At 41.7% G+C, this 25,040-nt stretch overlaps 1 protein-coding gene and 1 long non-coding RNA gene across 2 annotated transcripts in view; one reads left to right on the top strand and one right to left on the bottom strand.

The window, feature by feature from the left end:
- LOC117810657 (protein kinase C-binding protein NELL1-like) overlaps positions 1–25,040 on the top strand; it is a 459,515-nt gene that overhangs the window by 214,978 nt on the left and 219,497 nt on the right. The window lies entirely within an intron of this gene.
- On the bottom strand, positions 12,684–16,586 carry LOC117810659. Its single transcript, XR_004630816.1, has 2 exons — positions 16,326–16,586; positions 12,684–13,570 (listed from the first exon to the last, which is right to left on the bottom strand). It is a non-coding gene; the product is annotated as an uncharacterized LOC117810659 (long non-coding RNA).

Genomic DNA, 25,040 nt, shown 5'->3' with positions numbered 1-25,040 from the left:
TTCAAGAGAGCATTTTAACCAAACATAAAGGTGCTTTAGTCGTGTGCAAATGGGCATTTCTGTGACTTGTGGTTATATTGGAATTCTTTGGAAGGTTTTTTTGTACTCTGCTCCTATGGGCAAAAAACTACAGAGGCTGTTCCTGCATTTATAAAAGTCAGTTTTACATAATTTAAGCTGTAAATTGTGGAAGCAGGCCTCGACAGGAGCCTCTCAGACCTCTGAGGATGGACTGAGGGTGGTGTCACAAGGAAGCCTGGGCACTTTGCCAAACAGAAGCAAGAAAGGCACATAGCCTGTTGTTCATGGACTGTGCATTTGTATGCACGTGAGACTTAAGCACTTCAGGCATTCAGTGCTTTGCTCATGAAGGAAGTGTGCAAATAATGCTGCCCTATGTCCTGTACATCCTCTCACAGGAGCCTTCCACTTGGGTGATAAGGTGTTGCAAATGACTTTCGGAAAACCAGCCGCACTCAGCAATCAGAGCATTCTCAAAGTTGGCCCCTTCGGTCAGAGTGCAAGTGCTCGAGAAATCTGTAGATGCAGAAATAGTTCCACCACAGATGGTGTGCAACAGCCTTTGCAGATTAGTTTGGACACAGGAAGGCATGATTCATCTCTGTGAAGTGAGCCGTCACAACCAGCACATCCAGAGACCTGAGTCCTTAGCGCTTCAGACATTGATGCACACCAACTCAAGGGGCTCTGATGTTCTGAGGTTTTCCAAAGGCGCCTTTGCTTCAGGCTGCGATGACCAGCTAACCACAGACCGTCTGCAACTCAACACGTACTCTGTCTCATCTTAATTCAGCCCCTGGCTAGTGGAACCTCTGTCTTGCAAGATACAATTTGCCCCTGGTGACCAGAATCATCATGGACACCTTTCAGCACTTTGGCTTGAGTCCAGTTTTTAAAGCTATAGGTACTGTAATGCTTAAAAGTTGAACACTTGCATGCATGCAGAAACACTATCATTGTTTTAAAATAAACTGTGAGGATAAACATTTTTGTCCCTTATGTGTCTTGATTATTTGGATATCGTGTCTTCTCCTTGTCCCCAGGAGTTAAAATAAATGTAGTTCTTAGCGTGTATTTTTGCAGCAACCTCTGTTGTTGATATTGCATTATTCAAGTATACATCTATACTCCCCAACTCCATCCATGTTGGCATGTTTTGGTGTAAACAGCACAAACTGCAGGAAGTTTATGTTTTTTTCAACTTCCAACTCAACTCTGCAGCACTTCAAATGGGTCTTCAGTAGTCTCATAGCAACAGCGGGAGGCTCATCTAGTGCTTCCCCAAAAATATCTACCAAGCGCCCCCGGCTATAATACAGATGCTCCAAGTACAAAGGGCTTCAGCAATTTGCACCTGTTGCCCAAAGCACATCGACTGTGCCTGTCTTTGAGGAGTGGTGGGGTTTAGCCCGGGTGCAGCAGTTCAGGCTGCCGGCACATTGACAGATGAGCTCATGGATTTATTCTGGGTTTACACCATCAAAGCTGCAGGTGATGCACAGTAATCATTTAGAGTTCAGGGAAATCTTGCTTTCCTTTTTTTTGCATCCTGCGCATGCATCACTCTAAAGAAAGCAGGTACAGACTGAGGATGATAATTACCTTTAATTCCCTGGTTTTAATTTAACAGCCTTGGCGAGCTCACGGTTTCAGTTGTTTGTCCCCAAAAAATAAAATTATCATTAAATGTTTAAAACAGAAATCCCTTCATGCTGCCTGAGCCAAGGCAGAATTGTGTTCTTCTTTTTATTATTCATAGGTTGAGCAATAAACCATCGACTCATCGGGTGATTGTGAAGAAATAGCATCATGCTTTAGACTCAAAATTAGAGATGGAGATCATACACTCATCAAGGAATTTTTTATTGAAGTGAGAAGTAGGTCCATTATGTGGTAGACTCCATGTGTACCAGTGCATGTGCTCCCTACTGGCCCTTTAAGAGAATGAAGGTTTAAGGCGCTTTGCATTAGCTTTACAGAGAGATCCTGTGGACAATGCAACCTTTGTGGCGAGTCCATAGGGGCTTGGCTTGACAACGGGAGGGTCGCCAGTTCGAGTCCCAGCATGGACGAAGTTTGGCAAGTGGACTGGTGGCTGGAGGGGTGCTGGTTCACTTGCCTGGGCACTGCCGAGGTGCCCTTGAGCAAGGCACCGAACCCCCAAGTGATCGGGGTGCGCTAGTTGATGGCAGCATCCTCACTCTGACATCTCTCCCTAAGTGCATGTCCACTGCATATTTGTGCATAGAATTGTATGTACATACACCAAACTGTGCGTGTAGCATGACCAAAATAACACAAGTGGAAAAACTGAATTCCCCCCCTGGGGTTTAATAAAGAACGTTTCTTTGTTTCTTCCTTTGATTTTGCCTAGGATCCAAAATAAAGTGGGAAAAAACATGTGTATCAAAAGATTTGATGAGTAATTTTCTAATTATTTACCCTTTTTAAAATATGATTTACATTTTTTGTAATATAACTGCAGGCCTATTGTACAATCCATAAAATAAGAGTCTGTTTTTTGGGCTCCAAGGAGAAGAATGGTCTTCCTGAGTAATTACTTGTATTGGAGCAACATGCAGATCCATGTGGATGTGGAGCTCTTCCTAGTTCTGTCTGATTTCGTCCTATTTCTGGCTCACTTCTCAAAACAGCATTAGTTAAGGCTCCTTCTTTTTAAAATTCATGCCACAAATCCCTTTTAACATTTTACAGGTAGAGGTGATGTAATAGTGCAAATACAGATAATAACCTTGGAGTACTAGAACTCATTTATGTGCCTTCTGCATTTCTCCAATTTCTTCTTTCATAGTGAGAGATATCAGAGCTTTGCAAATACCCACAAGTGCGTGTTAAACTTACCACAAGGGGACTCATTAATGAGAGAACGCCTTCCCCCTGTCTTCAACCTGTTTCTACAGTAAATTCAAAATGACAGAACACGGTGTACAGAGAGAGGTTAAGCATGTAATGGCAGGTGTAAAGCTTAGTGTCTGTCAGTTTGTCAGCGGAAGGTCGTCACAAGTGAAGAAACACAAACCTCTGTCTAGCTGTTTATGTACACGCTCGCTCCCGATTGGCTTCAACAACATTCACTTCTGCGGCGGGCAGATGGCAGCATTGAAAGGTTGAGTGTTAATAAAGAGCAGCTGGTGGAGTCGTGGTTTGACCTTCATGTGATGAACGTCCTGCAGCGAGCAGAGAGGAACTCCCCAATGACAAGTTTGTAACCTGTCTGATGGATGACGTACACACTGAGCTGGAGAAAACTCTCACAACACACACACACACACACACACACACACACACACTGATGCCAGACGTTCCTGTACTATTTCAAAGTCATGGGTTAGCTCTGTATGAGTCTTTTTATGTGCATGTTTTTGCATCATGCCAGATGCCTCCACAGCCACACAGGTAGTTGAATTCACATGGATCCTGTTCTATAGGTTACTTTACATTGCATTTATTCAACAAACCAATCCTACAGAGACGCTTTCTCCAAATCATAGTCTTAGGTTCAGCTTCTTGTTTCTTATAGCGATGGATTGGATTCAAATAACACTCTTACATCCCAATGAATTCAGTGTTACCTGTGAGATGTAACAACTCAGATATGTTGTTGTCATGTGTGCCAGAGCTGTGGCTTGAATCTATTTCTATTTTCATATATTCTGTATGAATAATGGACGTAGTATCCGTGACGTCACCCATCTGTTTCTGAAGCGCTGTTTTGAGGCCAATCGGCAGCGGCAGCCATATTGGAAATGTTGAACTCAACATAACTGCTGTTGAGCTTATTGTGATGTAAAGAGGCGGGGCTTTGAGCCTCCTAGCCAACAGCTACAGTGTTCCCGCCTGTCAATCAAGTCAGCTGTGCCTCTCATAATGGGAAATTGGTAATCTTAATATAAATTCACCCCCAGTACAGTGTGTGCCGATCGAGGAATGAGCTATCCAGACTACACTCGTTTTTTGTACCAGGCTGTAAACATGTTTATATCTGCTGTAAGGATCGTCTTTTTTGAATTGGTGTGTATGTAGTTTCTGGTACTTCCAGAGCCAGCCTCAAGTGGACACTCGATGAACTGCAGTTTTTAACACTTCAGCATTGGCTTCAATTCTCACAGCTGGAGGTTGCCTTTTGCAGTTAGCATAATAACTTTTTCCCTATGTTGCTTTGTTTTACAGACAGTATTTTTAAACCCTATATGGCTTTGATAGGTTACTGCTACTCATGGGTCAGATACATGAATAACCATTTCTCAGGGAGGTGTCAAAAAGGTTGGGGGATCCAGAGGTAGCATGGGCACCCTTGAAATATCGGCCACCCCTTGCCTTGTGCCATCCCAAATCTTAAACTATATTTGAATTCACATGGATCCTGCTCTCTAGGTTACTTTACATTGCATTTATTCAACAAACCAATCCTACAGAGACGCTTTCTCCAACTCATAGTCTTAGGTTCAGCTTCTTGTTTCTTATAGCGATGGATTGGATTCAAATAACACTCTTACATCCCAATGAATTCAGTGTTACTTGTGAGATGTAACAACTCAGATATGTTGTTGTCATGTGTGCCTGAGCTGTGGCTTGAATCTATTTCTATTTTCATATATTCTGTATGAATAATGGACGTAGTATCCGGGGCGTCACCCATCTGTTTCTGAAGCGCTGTTTTGAAGCCAATCGGCAGCGGCAGCCATATTGGAAATGTTGAACTCAACATAACTGCTGTTGAGCTTATTGTGACGTAAAGAGGCGGGGCTTTGAGCCTCCTAGCCAACAGCTACAGTGTTCCCGCCTGTCAATTAACGCAGCTCTGCCTCTCATAATGGGAAATTGGTAATCTTAATATAAATTCACCCCCAGTACAGTGTGTGCCGATAGAGGAATGAGCTATCCAGACTACACTCGTTTTTTGTACCAGGCTGTAAACATGTTTATATCTGCTGTAAAGATCGGCTTTTTTGAATTGGTGTGTATGTGGTTTCTGGTACTTCCGGAGCCAGCCTCAAGTGGACACTCGATGAACTGCAGTTTTTAACACTTCAGCATTGGCTTCAATTCTAGCGTCCAGAGGTTGCCGCTTACAGTTAGCATAATAACTTGTTTCTCATGTTGCTTTGTTTCACAGCCAGTATTTTTTAAACCCTATGTGGCTTTGATAGGTTACTGCTACTCATGGGTCAGATACATGAATTACCATTTCTCAGGGAGGTGTCAAAAAGGTTGGGGGATCCAGAGGTAGCATGGGCACCCTTGAAATCTCGGCCACCCCTTGTGCCATCCCAAATCCTAAACTATATTTGGCTTTTCTTGCCTTGTCAGAGGCAGGACTCATATCAAAGTCAACTGTTTGGGCTGTTATGCAACATTCTGCAAGTAGTTTAAATAAAGCATGGATTATTTAAATCAGACAGTGGAAATGCATGAAATAAAACATGCATTTTTTTTTTTTTAAGTCTAAATTTGTATTGCTTTTGGAAGGCTTCTCACTACCCACCCCCCCACTTTGGGAACCAATGATCTAGACAGGCATATGGACAGCTGAGTGACTTGATATCAGAGCCCTGGGTCATTCACATGTTAGATCATCTTCTGAGTCAGAGAGCAGCGACTGTATCTTCTTCTTCTGGGAGCTGTTGACTTCATTACGAACAGTAATGGTGTGTAATGATGTGATCAGGTCTCAGCCTGTCAGAGTGCAGCAACAGCAGGGTGTTGACACCCAACACCATTAACATAATGACAGGGCACGTAGTGTTTTTACAGCATATGTTGTCCATCTGAACGGCTGAGCTTTGGGTCAGTGATCAGGCTGACAGTGAATAATACGATGAGGGGTTTGTGCCACTTGTTTCTTATGATGAACAAATGTTGCTACTCCAAGCTGATGTTCTGCTTCACTGCTCAAGTTGTGATGTGGTGACTTACAGGTGCAAAGTTCAGCAGACAAGTTTGACATTTTAACCCTTCAAGGATTGTCAGATGATTCCATCCAGGCATGACAGGTTTCTCTTCTTCTGGGTATGATCATAAACCAGATAGGATGCAACTTAAAAGCAGGTACTAAAATATTCTTATTGAGTTTTGCAATTTTAAATGTCACTAAAAGGGACTCCCATGTCTTATAGAACTTTATATCCACTGTGAAACAGGACAGTGTGTCCTATCCACTGGCCAAGTGTGAGCAGGGCAGCATCCTTCCATTTAAGAAAGTTTGCACATCTGGCCAAGAGCAAAGCAAAGGCAACTGTTGTGCTCTGCAGCTGTCAGATGAGGGATGCCTCCATCTGCAATGCTAAACAGGGCGACAGTAGATTCTTCATAAATATCATGGATTGGAAGAGATTGTTCCAGAGATCTGTTATTTAGGGCACAGCCAATGGATCATCTTTACTTTTGCATTTGTGTTACGGACTTTCCTGAGTTGAGGTATGAATGCCACCTAAAAGCCCGAACATGAACAGTGATCAAACGAGGGTGAAGGGTAGGACTGGTTCTCAGTAGGGGAAAACTGAAAAGAGGTCTGCCCACCTGTGCTGGTCTGCCGGGGAATATACTGGTCGGCGTGGGTGGCGAGGGGCGAGCCCAAGCGTCTTCTTGTGAGTTTAATAGTTGTTCTGTTTGGTTGGGATAAGTCTTTAAAAGGTGCTGTTGGTTCTCCAAAGGTTTGTGGTCGTCTCTGGTTGAGTCCCGTCTTGATGAGTTGGCATCCTCTTTAGTTCCCAGCTGCGGCTCATCACTTCAATCAGGTGACGTCAAACAAACAAGACCAAGCCCCTTTCATGGGTGCGTTTAACAGTGTCGGACAAACCAGTGACAACTGAACCCCAATCCCAATTTCCCACATGAGAACCAGCCAAACAAAATAAAGAAAAGAAAAGAAAAGAAGAGGAGGCTTAAGGTATCCCTTTGTCCTAACAGTCAGGTGGGAGTTATGTCATGGTAGATGCTAGCCACCTTTACCACAGACATGTGAGCCCTGTGGACCACCTTGAATTGAAGTTAGCACAGAGTGAGACTCTTGCTCCCAGGTCATCCAGAGGCAGTGTTGCCAGATGTACGATAATTATCGTATTTATATGATAATTTGGCCCTCTGTACGATCAATAATCCCCAAAAATGTACTAAAATGTGACCGTTTCGTGAACGTGTGATTGCAATCAGCCTGCAGCAGTCTGCCAGACATTTTATTGTGAACCCTAAAGGCACCTTTTACCACGTGACGTTGGTTGAGGTGTGAGATACGAGTGGCGTTTGATTGACAGTCAATCATGATGCTCCCCCATGAGAGCTCAGTCCAGACACATTAGTGCAACACAACTGAGTTGGAGCTGCTGTCAGTGTTGCCAACTTAGCGACTTTGTAGACCCCTATAGCGACTCTTTTTCAAAAAAGCGACTACCAACAAATCTAACAACTTTTTCTGGTGTTAATGGAGACTTTTGGAGACAGACGTGAAAGCATGTATCGTTCTTATTCTTCTGAACGAGCAGTGGATGCTGCTCTGAGTCCTTTCCAGGCTGCATTCAGAGCAGGAGGCGTTCACCCCTCTGCATCCAGACTGTTAATGTATCAGTGTAGTTATAAAAAGATTTAGGGTGTTTTTAATCTCTTTTTGTCTCTCCCTCAATGTTACACATCTCTCCTGCAGCATCCATTACAATTCAAGTTATGCAAATTAAGTGATGATGTCATTTAGCAACATGTAGCACCTTTTAGGACAGCCAACAGCTACTTTCCTCACTGAGGAGTTAGCAACTCTAGCTGCTGATCATAACTGCTTATGTGACCATTCTGTACTGAAGCTACAAAGTTGTGAGTGCCTGTAGGACGCTATTAAACACAGAGTGACTATATCACTCAAAAGTAAGCTTGTTGTTTTGGTTATGATGGGTGTACGTTCATTTTCCCCAAAATACCATAATTTTGAGTCTCTGGTACGATGATTCTACATTTCCCATCTGGCAACACTGTCCAGAGGTGAGCATGTCTGCATCCAGATGTTACTAGATGATTTGGATAGTGCACCCTTAGACAGTGGATCAAAAGAAAGAAGCAGTTTGGTGAGAAGTGGGTAAATTGTATTCTCAGATAGTTGATTGGAGGAACAGGTCCATGTTTGAACTCAAGCAGGAATATTTAGGGGGGCAGGAACGTTTAACACTAACCTTCTGACAGCCTCAGGTGTGATCACCTGTGTCTCAAACTAGATGAACAGCATGGCTTTAGTATCAGCATATAAACTGGTATCGACAGCTTTGTATGTCTGCTCTCTGAGTTATTTTGTCTCCATGTCATCTTCCTTTTCAGCATCATGGTTGCTAAATGGTATGTTTCAGTGAAAAGCACGACAACCTTGCTTTTTTAATTAAAAGTACAAGTCATCAGTTCACTCATTTCTGTATTTTTCTGGGCTTAAAGGTGACATATCACGCTTTTTTCATCAATATATATTGGTCTAAGAGGTCCCCAAAACATGTCTTTAAAGTTTATGCTCAAAAAAACACTTTGAAATCAGATTTTGGCATGCCTGAAAAGCCCTCTTCTTCAGTCCTCCTCAGAACACTCTGTTTTCTCTCTGACCACGCCCCCTCAGGAAGTGGATGTGTCCTCGGCTCTCCAGCACGTTGATCTAATGTTTACATGTTGGCTGAATATACACGGCTGCTCAGAGATCACGTTACTTCAACCCTCTGAATCTGATCCAGAATCTGATCCTGACGGAGAGGCGCCTGTAGCAGGACCTTTCTGAAGGATTGGTCACAGATTTAGTGTTTCTTGTTGTTTTATTTATCAGTATATCGACGTGTGTCTTGGTACACAGCTACGAACCTGTAGCTATGTGGCTATGCTAATTAGCGCTAGCACTTATCCATGACAAATAAAAATCATCCACTAGATCTTCAAATCTGCAGACGTGGGGAGTAAAACTGACCTCTGCCAGAAAGGCAGCGGGACCTTTTCTGAAGGATTGGTCACAGATTCTGTGTTTCTTGTTGTTTTATTTGTCAGTATGTAGACGCGTGTCTTGGTACACAGCTACAGCTACGACATGTAGCTATGTAGCTATGCTAACTAGCGCTAGCACTTATCCATGGTAAATAAAAATCATCCACTAGATCTTGAAATCTGCAGACGTGGGGAGTAAAACCGACCTTTGTGTTTATTAAGACAGCCTACAACTAGCATGCCTCCCTCCTAAGCTCCTTGTTAGCACACATTTGTGCAGGTAATGAAAAACGGAGGAGGGATTCAGTATTATTTTATACAGTCTATGGGCTGAACAAGCTCCGAGCTCTGACTCCGTGACAGACCGGATATTGTTGTGACGTAACAAAAACACGGAAGTCTGAAACGGCTCGTTTCACACACATTTACAGAAAGGTGGAGAAATCAGAACAGGGGCAGAATGGATTTTTTTCATTCTCGGGGGGTTTGTAGACAGGGACACATATTTCAGGTAGAGAACCATTAAAAAGTCCATTTTGCATGATATGTCACCTTTAAGTATACAAATGGAGCAGCGGGCATTTTGAGATCAAAGACCTTCCTCCTTTAGTGCCTTCTATCTGTGTCAACAAGGAACGATTGTACCTCCACCAGTGTCAGAGCATAAGGTCCAACTTGAGGATGTAATTCATTCATTGTCTTTGCTTTCCTGTTATTCAGAAGTACAGGATGGGTGTTGAGAATCCACAGCTAACTCAGCATGCTCCATGCAGGAGGAAGAAGTCTAACTTTATGAAGCACTTGGTTTCAGTGTCACACCTGGAAATGCTCCATGATACAGAAAATGTAAGCTAATATTTCCAAATGCAGTGGAAGGATTGAATAAGCACTGATATTAGCACTCAAACAGAGTCTATTTTATCTGAGGACATTACATTTTGTCACAGACGGAGCTTGCTCTCGCGTACTGAAGATTATGAATCTCCTGTGAAATGGAAACAAAAGTTTGCCTTCTTGATGTTTCTGCTTTATGGACTGAGATATGAGATTTGACGCAGCGCCCGAAGAATTGCTCCCAATTTAACGTTCAGAGGGAAACCAAATAACGTCAGCGGTTGTGACTGGCAGAAGGTTAAACAGTCTCTTATCTGCAGACACAGGGTATATAATCACAGAGGGACGCTCACATCACATAGCTCCACCTGAGTGGATGTTCTGTCCACAAAGCCTCCGCGACGGGAGCTATCAGGCTATTAATCACAGGCAGAGCAGCTCTGTAGCTGCCACCTGGCTGCTAATGCCTGTGCTCACAGAGCTTTCATCAGACTGGAGCTGGATTAGTTCAGAGTTCACGTAGCTTCTTTATTCCTTGCATCACCCTGATAAGCATTTCTTAAAAAGCTCACTTCCCTCTTAAGTGGGCAAAATATCTGCGGCTACATTTGCATACAGATTATCTTGCTCTATAATAGACTGTTTGCAAAGCCTTTAGTGAAGTCTAACCCCTCTAATGAAAAGTGCTATGACATGTGTATCACCAAAGGATTAATTTGACCTGTGTTTGGCCTTACTGCAGCTTTATACGCTGTAGCTGTTTCATTTTAAGGGATTATTCCCCTGCCTGATAAAAAGTTGTTTCTTCACTCCGTCCATAGATCTGATAGCTAGCTCTAGAAATTGTTTTATTACCAAATACCTGGATGACTGATCACAGCATATGATTCTCAAAAGACTTCCAACCGTCATGCATGGATAATCAAAGAACCAGACAGAGCCCCAAGAAGCCCAGGAGGTCAGGGCCCCCTAATCTGGTCTCTGCTTAAAGTGACTGCTAACATTCCTTACATTTCTATAAATAAAATGTTTCACTTGTGTTCTTTTTTGATCATGCTACATGCACACATAGTTTGAATACATGCAATCATGCACAAACATGCTATGGGCATGCACTTTGGAGAGATGTCAGAATGTGGAGGCTGCCATCAACCAGTGCCACCCGAGCAGTTGGGTGTTCAGTGCTTTGCTCACCTCGGCAGTGCCCAGGCAAATGGACCTCTCCAGCCACCAGTCCATTTGCCAAACTCTGTCCACTCTGGGACTTGAACCGACGACCCTCCGATTCCCAAGCCAAGTCCCTATGGACTGAGATACTGCCGCCCCAAGAGCCTCTCCTTCGAGCAGGAGCATTGACTTAAGATAAAATGGATTATGTACCTTCATTTCTGCCCATCATGAGCTATGAAGCCAAAAAACTGCCTCGATAGGTGCTGACATGTTGTGATGGAGCAGCGAAGACATGAGTAGAAATGACCCAGCTGTTTTTTTTCCATTTTCTCTCGCCTTTTCTCCTCTACTATGATAATCTGGTATAGAACACTGTAGGAGGCGCAGAGCTGTCAGTTTTGAACATCAAATAACTTCAGCTAAACTCAGAAAAATAAACTCTTGTCTCTCCTCATGAGACAAATTAACTACCTGTAGTGACAGAAACTCTGCATGAGAAAGAAAATATATGACAGGTATTTTGATTTAAAAGTTTGACCCATGTTTCATCTGTAAACATGAGGGAGGCAGGGCTCATGAACTATACTGCAGCCAGTCAGCAGGGGGGGCTCTAACACTTTTGGCTTCACTGTCAGTGAACACTTAAGAGGCCCATATTAAAACACAGTCTACAGTAGTTACACATAATAATACAAAACAACAATAAAGACTCAAAAAACAATAACAGGTACAATGGAAAGATAAAGGAAGAGAGAGAGAGAGAGATAGTAGCTAAGACCTGAACTGAACTCTGAACATGTATTTTGAATGTTGAGGTTTCATTGGAGTCTTCTTCACTTTTCAAGCCTGCCTCAAGTGGACACTTGAGGAACTGCAGTTTTTAGCACCTCCTTAGGTTGCTGCTTGGTTAAGAGTGAGTTTTGGCAACCAGCTAGAATATTAGAAGTGAAATGGCAATGGTTGAGTGAAGTTTAAAAGACAAGAAACATGTTGACAACAGAGCTGCCATAACAGCACTGTACATGCTTTAAGGTACAATAATATTAAGATTAGTATTGTCGCCTAATTCCCAACTGAGACAGCAGGTGTGACAATTAAAGTGTTAATGGATTGAGATAATCAACAATGGTTACTGTTATCACTTCATTGTTTCAGGACTAATGAGAGAGGCATAGAGCGTCTTTCAGTTTCACACATTTATGCAGAAACCAAAGAAGACAGAGACAGCCCACACATTTAGCAGCAGCTGTGTACATTACAGCCCCATAGAGCCCTCGTCTTCAACGTCTTGGAGAATGAACAAAGTTTCCATCAGTCCAACACAGGAAGTTTTTTTTTCTGCTAGCACCAACACAGCTGCTAAAGAATGATAAAACACTAAAGTTTCCAGAGTACAGGATGACAGAAAGAGCTGACTTTAAAATGTGATTACTTTAATGTGAGCTCGCTCAAACATCCTGAAAAAGAAGGCTGGAACTTCTGCACAGTTACCACAAAATGATGAATCACTTTAGAGCAAATGAAAAATGTGATGTTCGCATAACACTCACAATGTACCACTTCATCATTTTACATACTTAGCGTCACTCACTCATGTCTGCAAAGATCCCCTCGGGAGGATGTGCACAATAATTGTCTTGTCCCATTGCTCATCATTAAATTGAGTTTTCAACTCTTTTAAAAAAAACACTGGAAACAGATTTCTTTCTTAGACCGTGCTTTATTTTTACAAAACGTGCACAAGAAGACCGTCGTTTCTACATAAAAATACATTCAACATGTAAGACAATGTTATAGTTACAGTGTTGGTTAAAAAGAGAGACACTTAAGGGGCACTGGTGGCCTAGGGGTCTAAGCTGCAGGGGTCGCCGGTTCGATTCCTGGCGGTGCGACCCTTTCCTGCATGTCTTCCCCTGCTCTCTACTCCCCACATTTCCTGTCTCTCTTCAGCTGTCCTATAAAATAAAAGCAAAAGGCCAAAAATATAACTTAAAAAAAGAAGTTTGGAAGACTTAAAGAGGTAATGAAGTTGATCAGAAGTACTGAGGTCCATGGCAGTGCTGATATTTGCTTCAGTACTGTTTCAAGTCTGAATGAAGTGCCAAAAGGTTCAACCTCTTTATAAGAAATCTATTAATTTATAAAAACTCAATCACATAACAAGAGAGGAGAATACGACAATACATAGACTAAGACTAGACAAACAGTGTATGCATTTATATCACACTATGCATAATATGGACCAACATTTGTAAAGTTTGTAAGGTAGTGGTCTCTGTGAAATCAGTGTCAAGCATGTTACAAAAGAAATAGCACAGTCAAAGCCTTCCTGATTCTTCAAGTGTTCACTGCAACTTCTACACAGCAAGTAAAAACCATGAGTTTCACTGTGGTTAATACCCATGCACATGTACAGTGTAGAGATGCTTTCATCAAGTCTAAAAACCAGGAGGCATACAGTAACACTATGTTGTAAAAGCACCTTTTAAAAGCTTTGCATGGCTGACTGCAGTCTGTGCTCGTGCCTCCTCAACTTGAGCCGCATCGCTGGAGTCGTTGCAACTTGAATTAAAGAAGCTAAATCCAGCTGAGTATGTTAAATGCAAGCAGAAAGCAAAGTGGGTTAATCCTCAGCTGCTGAGGTACAGTAATTAGAAGTGTCAGAGATTAGCTGGGAGTCAAACGTATGCATACACTAACGCCACAGTTTAAACCCTAGAAGTCAAGAAAGACAAGGACAAGAATAACTGTTTACATTAGTGTTTCTAGAAAGCATCATATGTCAAAAAAACACCAAAACCTACTCAGGATCGACACAAGAGAAACTTAGTTGTGCTTTAAAAGCTAATGTTTGCAACAGTTCAAGTGTGACTCCTGTTTCTCCTGAGAGTTGCTGTAAATCTTGCAATTACATCGGTTCACATGAAGCAACATCCCAGCATCTGTAAGCAGGGAGGTCATTTCAGGCTGCATGAGAAGATGACTTGAGGTATCCATTTTTCCTGCAGTTTTCTCAGGTAGAGGAGGAGAGGTAGGTAGACATGAATCTATTTAAGATACATGTCCTTCTTTTTGTTCTGTGATAACTCACTTTTTGAGGTCCTGAGCAAAGCTGCCACTGGGCTCTCACTAAGATTAATCCAGGCAGTAAAATGCACTGACTGGTTTGTAAGACACTTTACAACCCCATATAATTTCTCTAATGTTTTTTATGAAGAGTAAAAGAGACACTCTGAATGAGTAACGACTGGAACAAGGAAGAGGCCTGTGAGATGTATTCACTTAATTATGTCAGTAAAGAAACTGGCATGTATTTCATGTTTATTTAGTTTCTTTAGGGGTGCCTCCTCAGAGTCCACAAGATGATGCTTACTTTGTCACCTGAACATCTTCACCTGTTTTCTGTCTGAGTCATGGCACACAGAGCGATGTGGAACTAGCAGCACAACAGTCTACAATTTATAAAACAAGACCTCAAATAAAAATGTAGATCATAATTCAAGATACTGTAAGGATTTTGCATGTTGTCTTGAATTTGATGACCTTTTTGGGTGAAATTGGCAAAGGTTTTCCAGGATGAAGACTGCATTTTCCTGAGCACTATCACCCTCTGACAGAAGGATGTGGCTCTTGCAAAAGCATGCATTTTCTTATGGAAGCAAATTCTTCTGAATACTATCCTTGTGTTCAGGAGGATGCAGAGTGATTAGGTCATGTATTGATTTGTATCTGTATTAAATGAACTGTAACGTGACCACAACTAAACTTTGTAAACTCTGATTTTATATCGTTAGCTTACAAAAGGTGAGCAGATGTATTGTGGTTTAATATCTCATCACAGCACATGGTGCAACTCTTAAGTCCTCAAAGAGCAGTACAGCATTCACACTAGGGATGTCAACAATTAACTGAGTATCAATTAATTGATTAAGAACTTACTCGAACACGCTTTTTGTTTTGATTTTCTATCACATGGAACAAACATCATGTGGTCTCATATTTCATTCAGCTATCAGGGAGGTGTTTGAAGTTTAAAGCATGTTTGGATGTGAATCAGCTGACTGAAGGTGTATCACACAGCAGAGACGCTCAGCTGGGGGCTGGGGCTGAGTGACAGGTCTCCACGAGCGCTTTTTTTCCTCTGCCGTCAGACTGATAATGACTCGGTTGCGCTCCAGGCTGACACCTGACCATGTCCACATGCTTATGTTTCTCAATAAGAATGAGTGGACAGAAAACTGGACACTGTGAGTCTGAAACATGTTTCTGTTCAGTTCCCTTGTTGAAGTCTGAGCCTTCACTTTTATGACTGTATGTCCGTGGAGATTATGAGCGTGCTCCATATGTTGATATTCAGAGTGTTTAACATTTTGAACACCTCAATATGATCTGTAGCTATTCAATACTGTCAGTTATATACATTTTGTTGTGAAGGAAAATTTGATTCAGGGGAAAAACTCATTTGGCATTGTTTATCTGTGATCGATCACAGAAAATACTTGAAATTCACATCCCTAATTCACACACCAGCATAAACATTAAATCCTGTTCATAGCCGGTTTTCTCTGTAAGCTAGCAAAGCCCTGGTTGTAGAGTTTCTCCATCTGAAAGAATACTCCAACAGAAAACATACGTCTGTTTGCTAATCCTGCTCCAGTATCATCCATGAGGGCAAAAAAATATGTCAAAGGAAATGTATCTTTAGAAAAAAACATCCTAATGATTGCTAACTTACTTATTAAAGCCAATCTTTACCAACAGAGCTTTAAACAGACACTTCACGTTGAGTGCTGAACTTCAACTCAGATTTTTTCATGGAAATCTGACTGGCAGAATAAAAGAAATGACCAATCTTGTCACAGATGACCTCATTTTATGATGCAGGTCATAAAGAGGCATCATGATTAAAGGGAGACTATTTCAAAAACAGTTAAAACTCCTAACTGTGTCTTAAACAAGGATTTTACTGGATCCTGAATCATCCATACAGGTCTCCCTTCCTTAAAAAAAATACTTGTAATTAAACAAGCTAAACACTAAACATTGCAGTTTCACAATGAAGAAAATCTGTTCAACACTCTGTTGGAGCTGCTCACCAATCCACCAAAAATATCTGTCAGACTGATATGCAGGGGTGTCATGCTTACCTGTGAAAGGCATGTTTATATATATCAGTTTTTGCTCTGGATCAAACTGAAGCTCACACTTGTTCACTTCATGTAATCAAAGGCACACACTCTAGAAAAAAGGACACACCAAATGAATGAGCAAAGAAGTTCCCTCTGCCACAGGGATCACACACAGGCCATCCATACTGACTGTACACAGCTCAGTGTACTTACTCAGGCACAGATACCATTGTCTCTGTGCCACTCGCTGTAGCAGTTCCTTGAAGTATTTAAACACAACGTTTTGAGGCAAGTCCTGCAATAGATCGGAGACTTCTTTTTGCACACTACACACGCTCTTCTCCCGATAGTGCCCCGGTTTCTTGAATCCACGTTGCTCATGTGTTCTGTAAAGTAGACTGGCAGGTGACCTGAACTTATGGGTGGAGAGACGTCTACGCAGGGGGTCTCCGCGGATGACGCTGAAGAATCAGAGGTGGCTGGTCCATTTGAGGCAGAAGAAGGGGCGGTCTTGGACTTGAGGAGTTTTCGTGGAGGAAGTAGAGGTGGCGGAGGCAGGATGAAGTTCTTGGGAGCTGACCTGTTTGGACTGGATCCAATGTTTGCCAGGGACAGAATCAGCTGTTCCCTGAACTGTTTCTGAGGTATCACTGTCCGTTGCTGCATTTTGCACATCTCTTTGTGCAGGATGAAGGCGTTGACGGTGGCGATGTCCACAAAATGATAAAAGAACGTTTTGTACCATTTTTTGGTTTTATGGAGGACGTTGTAGTAGCCAATGAGAGCGTCTGAGAGGTCAACACCTCCCATGTACTTGTTGTAATCTTTAATGCTACATGGGATTGGCACTTCAGTTACCGCCCACTGACCATCTGGACCTTTTAAATTGCGTTTTGCCTTGTCATTGTTGTACGCCTTGTGTATAGTGGAACACATTGTTACCTCCCGGGTGTCTAACCATTTAACAAACAACACCTCTTTCTTTCTGATCCAGCGGATGGTCCCCTTTGGTGCTTTCCGGGGGATATCATTCCTTTTATTTCTGGGATAACCAGCAACATTGGAACGTAGAGTACCGCACGCCCAGATTTTCTTCTGTAGGAGGTCACTGAAGAGTCTTGGACTGGTGTAAAAGTTGTCCACGAAGAGCTTGTACCCTTTACCCAGATGAGGGATGCCCAGCAGTCTCATGACAATGTCGTAGCTGCTCCCCTTCCCTGATGGTTGAGTTTCTCTTCCTGTGTACACGAAAAAGTTCAAGGTGTAGGCACACTCCGAGTCTGCTAAAACAAAAAGCTTGTAGCCCCATTTAGTGGGCTTGTTTTTGATGTACTGCTTAAATGATATCCTTGCTTTACTCGCCACCATCCGTTCATCGATGGAGATATGCTGGTTGGGATGAAAAAAAGTATGGCAGGCTTCCACAATCTGCTCATATAGTGGCTTTATCCTGCACAATCTGTCATACCCTGGTGATCCTTTTTTCTGGTCATTGGCGACTTCAACAGCAGGATCATTCATGTGTAGACTTCCCAGGATCTGAAAGAAGCGTCCACTGTGCATGATGGAGGCAGGGAATGGCAAGCTAAACAGCTGAGAACACCTCCAGTAATCTCTCATGGCTTTGAGCGGTGCTATGCCCATGTAGAGGACGAGGCTGATGAAGGAGTACATATCTGCTGCTGTGACTGGTGTCCAGCCTTTCTTCCCACCTCTGTGTTTGTTTTTTCCATACGTATTGGTGTTTCTCACCAATGTGTCGATCACTTTTTTGGAGAAGAAAAGCTGGAATAGATCAAGTGGCGTGTAGTTTGAAGTTCTGTTCAGCTGCGGCCCAACGTCCCTCTCTGGTCTGAACTTTGGGCGTGTAGGCTCCACATCTTCTTCATCAGCGTTGTGCCACCGGTCTCCATCATCCCCCTCCTCATCCTCTTTCAAAAGCTGCCTCTTCCCACTGAGATTTTTCTTGCGTGGCGTTAAGGTTGTCCCGCCAGTGTTTGGTGTAGATGCATTGCAGATCTTCCTCTTGAGGGGACTCTGTGTCCCTTTCTTTGAGGGGGATTTCAGTGGCGATGACACTGGGGAATGAGTCCCAGAGCGGCTATGTTTCCTGGTAGCTCTTCTCTTGGCGGGTGTACTGTTCCAATCCTCATCTGAAGTTTCCTCATCAGTGAAGTCTTCCCTGTTTATGAAGTAGATAAAAATGGATTAATGATACAATTGAGACCCATATTTTACAGAATTAAAAAATAGTCAAGTACAACTTCTCTTAGAGGAGAATTTACTGGAAACACTAATGGCTGGTATGCTTTATTCTTTTGGTCAAAGTTGGCCAGTTGTGACTTTTGAAAGTACCCTAAATGTCATTTCTTTTAGCCTTCAGTTAGAAGAATTTCCCCAAATTGACACAAAATACATCAAATTAAAATATTACAAATGTTTTGATATGTTGCATGTGTTTGTACATTGTGGCAGTTCAGGCTCAAATCTGACCACAATGTACATGCACACTTTGAAATGGATTTTGATCCTCTTATTAGGGTCAAATCCAGAAGAATGGTGGTTGTAGGGAACCTTGAAACTGTATATTCTGTCTTCCTGCATTCCCACCACATGTGTCCAGGTTCCCCTTAGAGACAGGCACCTGTCACTTTTTAAAGAGTCACAGGGTAACAAAGGTATGATAATATATGATGCACATGAGGAACAGAAGTCATACAGAAAATCCCTCACATGTAAGGTTTCCTACCATACTTACATTCACAGACTAGTTTGGAATAAGTATTCTTTATGTCTCAGGCGTAAGTGTTAATTAATGTTGAATTAATAGATAAGAGTTACAGATGAAAGTTATGGATATTTTTTTATGATATAGAAGTGAGGACTCTGATTAATGTAATTGTTAAACATGGTTATGTATAAACCTAAACAGTTAAAGAGTGCTCTTTTCTTTTTCCAGTGGAATCAAATATTTTGAAATCATTCTGGAAAAAATATATAAAAAGATAAATATGACATAACATTATGTGATTGTAGATGATTTCCTTCAAAAGCAATACTGTAAAAGCACTTGGCACTTTGGTCATCATTGTGGTGATTATGAGTTAATTGTTGATGATGATAATGGAAGGTGTTAAATTGTTTGGTTGCTAGATTGTAGATGTTCCTTATTTTATTAAGACAAAAAAAAATCCTTATTTACTTTGTGCATTGCCTTTACACTGCTTGGCATTACCTGCACCCAAATGGACTTGAAGCACTTTGTTACTCTTACTGATCTTGTTTCCTCTTGTCTAGATCTTTGCTTGTGTTGTTCTTGTTCTCTTATGTACGTCGCTTTGGATAAAAGCGTCTGCTAAATGACATTGTAACATTGTCAAAGCAAAAAAAAATAACCACTCCCATGCACTCTGAAACATTGAAAAATTATATGTCATCCATTTATTCATGTATAGGCCAATACAAACATATCTGTAATTCAAAATGTGGTAAACATGATGATTTACTAAATTTGCAGTATATAAAATTAATAATAGGCGACACCTCAAAGTCGTGGCTAAATCAAAAATTACTTGATTCAATAATTTAATTCCTCTGGACTCAAAGAAGGCATAATCAAACTGATTTTACAGATTTATTTCTAATAAGAATAACTGTCATATCAATAATAAATTGTGATAATGTCAGTTTTGTTTCTTCAAATATCAATCTTAACTGTTATAATTGATGAGAAATGATAAAAAGATTAAAAGAGTACACTTTGTTCCTTCTAGCTGACCAGAGGTTTTTACTTTGTATAACACATACAAATGTTTATTTTTCTGCATTTTTTAATCCAAAATTAAACCATGTTCCCCAATCAGGCAAAGTGTGCAACAGATACAAGGTCTAGTATCCCCCTCCCCCCCTCCTCTCCTGCTCTTGGGCCACCCCATTAAACACACTAGATCCGCCCCTGCGTAATATCATCTATAGAATATGACGGGCCTTCTGTTCTGTTGAGGCCACATTAATGTTTGCATTATTTCCATGAATTCAGATGGTAGCGTGCGCACTGCGCAGGGTGGACACCATAATTACGTGTGATGCTTTACTATACAGCCCTGCACATCATACACTGCGCCTGGACGGGCTTGTCTTTGTTTTCCCATTGTTCCCTTCCTATACGTCTACATCGCAACCTGCCTGTTTGCACTGGCATCTTCAGCACGGACGTTTTGCCTTATCATGTGCGCATGAGTACGCACAAGCTCCAGTGTAAATGCTGCACACACGTAAGAGGTCGGGCTGCAATTGTTTTATGAATGAAGCGCGTGATTTGCGTCCTGCCTCTGCGTGCATATCATTCAAACCCCACCATCACAACACTGCTGAAGGTCACATATATTTAAGTACTGTAAACATCACTCCAAGGTGAGATATAATCCAAGTTCAAATGTCTAAACGGGGCATTCTGCAGGATTGATGCCAATGCAGTGTCTTTCTGTAAGGCTACTTACTGATGGGATCCTCGGGCCACCCCCCTGGGAATGTAGTCCTCATCCAGACTACAGTCGCTGACTTCGCTGTCAGCCTCAAATTCCGATTGCATCTGCTCTGAATCATCGTCGGACTCTGAAACAGACATGCTGTAAGTCTGAGGAGTTGAGACACTGTACAGTATGAGTGAAAGTTTTCTGCGGTTCGTGTGTGTCGTTCCTCCCACTGTCTCCAAACGGCCCCTCTGCGCACACACACACACACACACACACACACACACACAAACACACACACTAACACACACACACAGGGGGTGTCGTTTGAAAGCGGGTGTCTCTGGTTCGACAGGAACTCCCGTCTGCTATACCCACCATACAGCCGACTGTATGGGAGGTAATTCAATTCCATTGGCTCATTTTGTGTAAATCCGAGCTGCCAATGAAGGTCTGGTTTGTGCGCTCCTGGGATTGGCTGAGGGAATTCAATGGGCAAGGGAAGGAATCAGAAAACGTCTTTTCTTTAATGTCTTCTCATTTTCCTTTAATTAAAATTATTTTATCTGATACAGGATGCCCATTGATTCACATGACTCATCCAAATTCAATTTGTCAGTCTACATTAATATGTTAAGTGAATGTTTATTAAATGAGATTTAAAACAGAAATCTATTTACATTAGAAGTTGTCATGCTTAATACAGGCGACCCTTTTCATATGTCTGTGTGTTTTTATCAACACTGAATTATCATAGCAAATATTAGGCCCCTTGTTTCATTAGTATAGTTGGAAAGTGAGTGCTCTTTGTATCCTTTCAAAGTTATTGTAATATTTAAAGGTATAGTGTTTAATTGAAAATATTAGGTATGGAATAGAATCAATCAATCAATCTTTATTTGTATAGCGCCAAATCACAACAAACGTTATCTCAAGACGCTTTTACAAACAGAGCAGGTCTATGTCAAATTATTAACAAAGACCCAACATCAAGACAACATCAAGTGGATTAAGGTGGAGTAAGACTGAGTCTTACCCCACCTTAATCCACCATGAGCATTGCACCTTGCAGTATTTAGCTAGTTACAGTGGCGAGGAAAAACTTCCTTTCAACAGGCAGAAGCCTCGAGCAGAACCAGACTCATGTTAGACACACATCTGCTTCATCCAAGTTGGGTCTGGAAAGAGGGATAGAGGAGAATAAGAGAGAGAGAGAGAGATCAGTTTCTGGAGCGCTGTTTCTGTTTTGATGCATATCGTCGGCGGGAGCCATATTGCTGCTGTTGAGTGATTGTGTAAAAGAGGCGGGCTTTGAGCCTCCTAGTTAACAGCTACAGTGTTCCCGCCTGTCAATCAAGTCAGCTGTGCCTCTCATTGGAGGACTCTTAAAGGTGACATATCATGCAAAATCGACTTTTTAATGGTTCTCTACCTGAAATATGTGTCCCTGGCATGTCTACAAACCCCCCAAGAATGAAAAGAATCCATTCTGCCCCTGGTCTGATTTCTCCACCTTTCTGTAAATGTGTGTGAAACGAGCCGTTTCAGACTTCCGTGTTTTTGTTACGTCACAACGACATCCGGTCTGTAGCAGAAGTCAGAGCTCGGAGCTTGTTCAGCCCATAGACTGTATAAAATACAACTCAACCCCTCCTCCATTTTTCATTCCCTGCACACATGTGTGCTAACAAGGAGCTTAGGAGGGAGGCATGCTAGTTGTAGGCTGTCTTAATAAACACAACAGTCGGTTTTACTCCCCACGTCTGCAAATTTGAAGATCTAGTGGATGATTTTTATTTATCATGGAGAAGTGCTAGCGCTAGTTAGCATAGCCACATAGCTACATGTTTGTAACTGTGTACCAAGACACGTCGACATACTGATAAATAAAACAACAAGAAACACTAAATCTGCGACCAATCGTTCAGAAAGGTCCTGCTGCAGGCGCCTCTCCGTCAGGATCAGATTCTGGATCAGATTCAGAGGGTTGAAGTAACGCGGGCCTGTGAGCAGCCGTGTATATTCAGCCAACATGTAAACATTAGATAAACGTGCTGGAGAGACGAGGCCACATGCACTTCCTGAGGGGGCGTGGTTAGAGAGAAAACAGACTGTTCTGTGGAGGGCTGAAGAAGAGGGGTTTTCAGGCAGACCAAAATCTGATTTCAAAGTGTTTTTTTGAGCATAAACTTTAAAGACATGTTTTGGGGACATCTTAGACCAATATATGTTGATGAAAAAAGCGTGATATGTCACCTTTAATCTCAATATCTTCGAAATTGCTGCGTTATGAAAAAATTCACCCCTGTACAGTGTGTGCCGATTGAGAAATTAACTATCCAGACTACACTCCTCTTTTGTTAACATGTTTATTTCTGCTATAAAGATCGTCTTTTTTGAAGTGGTGTGTATGTGGTTTCCTGTACTTCCGGAGCCAGCCTCAAGCGCATCCTCGATGAACTGCAGTTTTTAGCAACTTCTGCATTGGACTCATACTTTTAGACCAGAGGTTGCCGCTTGTATGAGACATTTAGTAGTAGTAGTAGTAGCTGTTGCCGCTGGAGTCAAGCATGTCTGTATCAACTGGAGTCTGGAACGTCCACAGCAGGAGGACGTCTATTCATTAGTTTGTTTGAATTAGTGTAGAGTCACCTGAAGGCAACACTCATTTTGTTTTTATTAACTTAGAATGAGTCTTTTTATACAAACATTAGGAATGTGTCCTCTTCTACAAAGACTGCCATTTTACAGTGCAATGTTTCTACGGGAGCACAGAATGGACAAACTTGTACAGACCGTCTTTTTGTATTTAGTGGATGGCCTCCAAAAAAGCAGCTTTTTAACCCTAGAACACAACACCATCACTAATGCGGGTGTTTTTTACCCAATATAATATACCCAATAAAAAGTACTTGTCATCAAAATATATCAAAATATGACAATACATGACAAATTAGAGTAATGTTCTTTTATTTTAAACTGTTCCATGTCTAACCAAAAAATATTATCATGGAGGGAACCTATAAAAATGCTCCAGAATTACTGGAAATTTGGAATTTGGGACCAAAAATGTCTAAAACAAAAAAATGATGAAACTGGAAACTTTGTGTTTGGTCCACCCATTCCTGGGACATTTGAGACTTCCCTGGTGAAGGCACAGTCTCCTTGACACTCAAACAGCTGCAGGAGAGAGAAACAAAAAAGGGTGAAAATCAACCCAACACGTGCCTGTAGGAAAAAGCGGGTTCTGGAATAAGGAAACACCCACACCTTCAAAGACATCAAAGACGATGCTGAAGCTACCCAGGGACCCATGACACCCAGACAACTGCAACATAATCATGTAAATGTGTTTGCTCAGGTGAAAATCAACCAGTGATAGTGTTCTAGAAGAAGAAAAAGAGTGCTTTTTGTTATTTGCAAGATCATTTGTATGAAAAGCTAAAAACATGACAAATTGAGCATCATAGTATTTTCCAGAGCTCAGGGGCTTCTTGACCTCGAAGGCCGACATAGCTTCACCAATTAGCGAGGTGAGCAAGAAAGCATTTCAATTGAGAACTTAGCTGTAAATATCTCTAACAACCTCTTTAACCTCTGACATTAAACTAACAAAGGAATCTGTAAGACTTTGAAGAGAAGATTTGCTAACGAAAGGTAATAAACGGTGAGGATACAGCGTTGCTAAAGTTGGGGGGTTGCACGCAAATGTTAAAAAATTCCCCAAACAAACCACACAAAGTGAAGAAAGTAAACGTTGTGTTATCTTTGCACATGGCTTATTCATCAGCAGGTTCTCTTTAGAAAAATGATTTTGAAAAGTACAGACTAGACCTGCTATTAAATAGCTATGACATTTTATTCCAGCCATGTCTATGTCTGTCTGAACAATTAGAATAATAACAGTAATAAGAACAGCATTGAGTAGAAGTGATGTTGCATGTTTTTGCAGGGCATGATTTGAACATTATTATGCAGTTTTAAAGGCTTATTTTTGGGGAAAGGCACTTGAGGAACTGAGGGGGATTTAAAAGGAAATGTTGACATTTAAATGCCTCCTCCTTTAGTCATATTTAATGCATATTGTGTCCCTCATTCCCAGGAACAGTATCAGCATGCAGAGGCCTGCATTGTGTAAATCCTGTGTGATACAATCATTATCAATCACTTTAAAGTCCTTTCTTGTACGTGTGTGTAGTGTTTTTATTACTTTATTTAATGCAAAGCATAGTGGATAAATCTCTAACGTGTGCGTGCTGAAAGCTGCTTTTATCTAAGGCCATGTGTTTTGTTGTCTGCGTGGGCAGGACATCTTACACTAATATGAGTTTGAAGTGCAGGGATCTCATTTTGTCTTACTTGAATTGAATGCGACCGAGCGGCTGCAGAGTGACCTTGCTTCCCCTTCCCCATTAAAAATCAGACACAGTGGTGTTAGCCACAGTGAAGAGGCTCA

The sequence above is a fragment of the Notolabrus celidotus genome, chromosome 3 (genome assembly GCF_009762535.1).
Source record: "Notolabrus celidotus isolate fNotCel1 chromosome 3, fNotCel1.pri, whole genome shotgun sequence".
NCBI lineage: Eukaryota > Metazoa > Chordata > Actinopteri > Labriformes > Labridae > Notolabrus > Notolabrus celidotus.
This window is presented reverse-complemented; position numbering and strand designations above follow the sequence as displayed.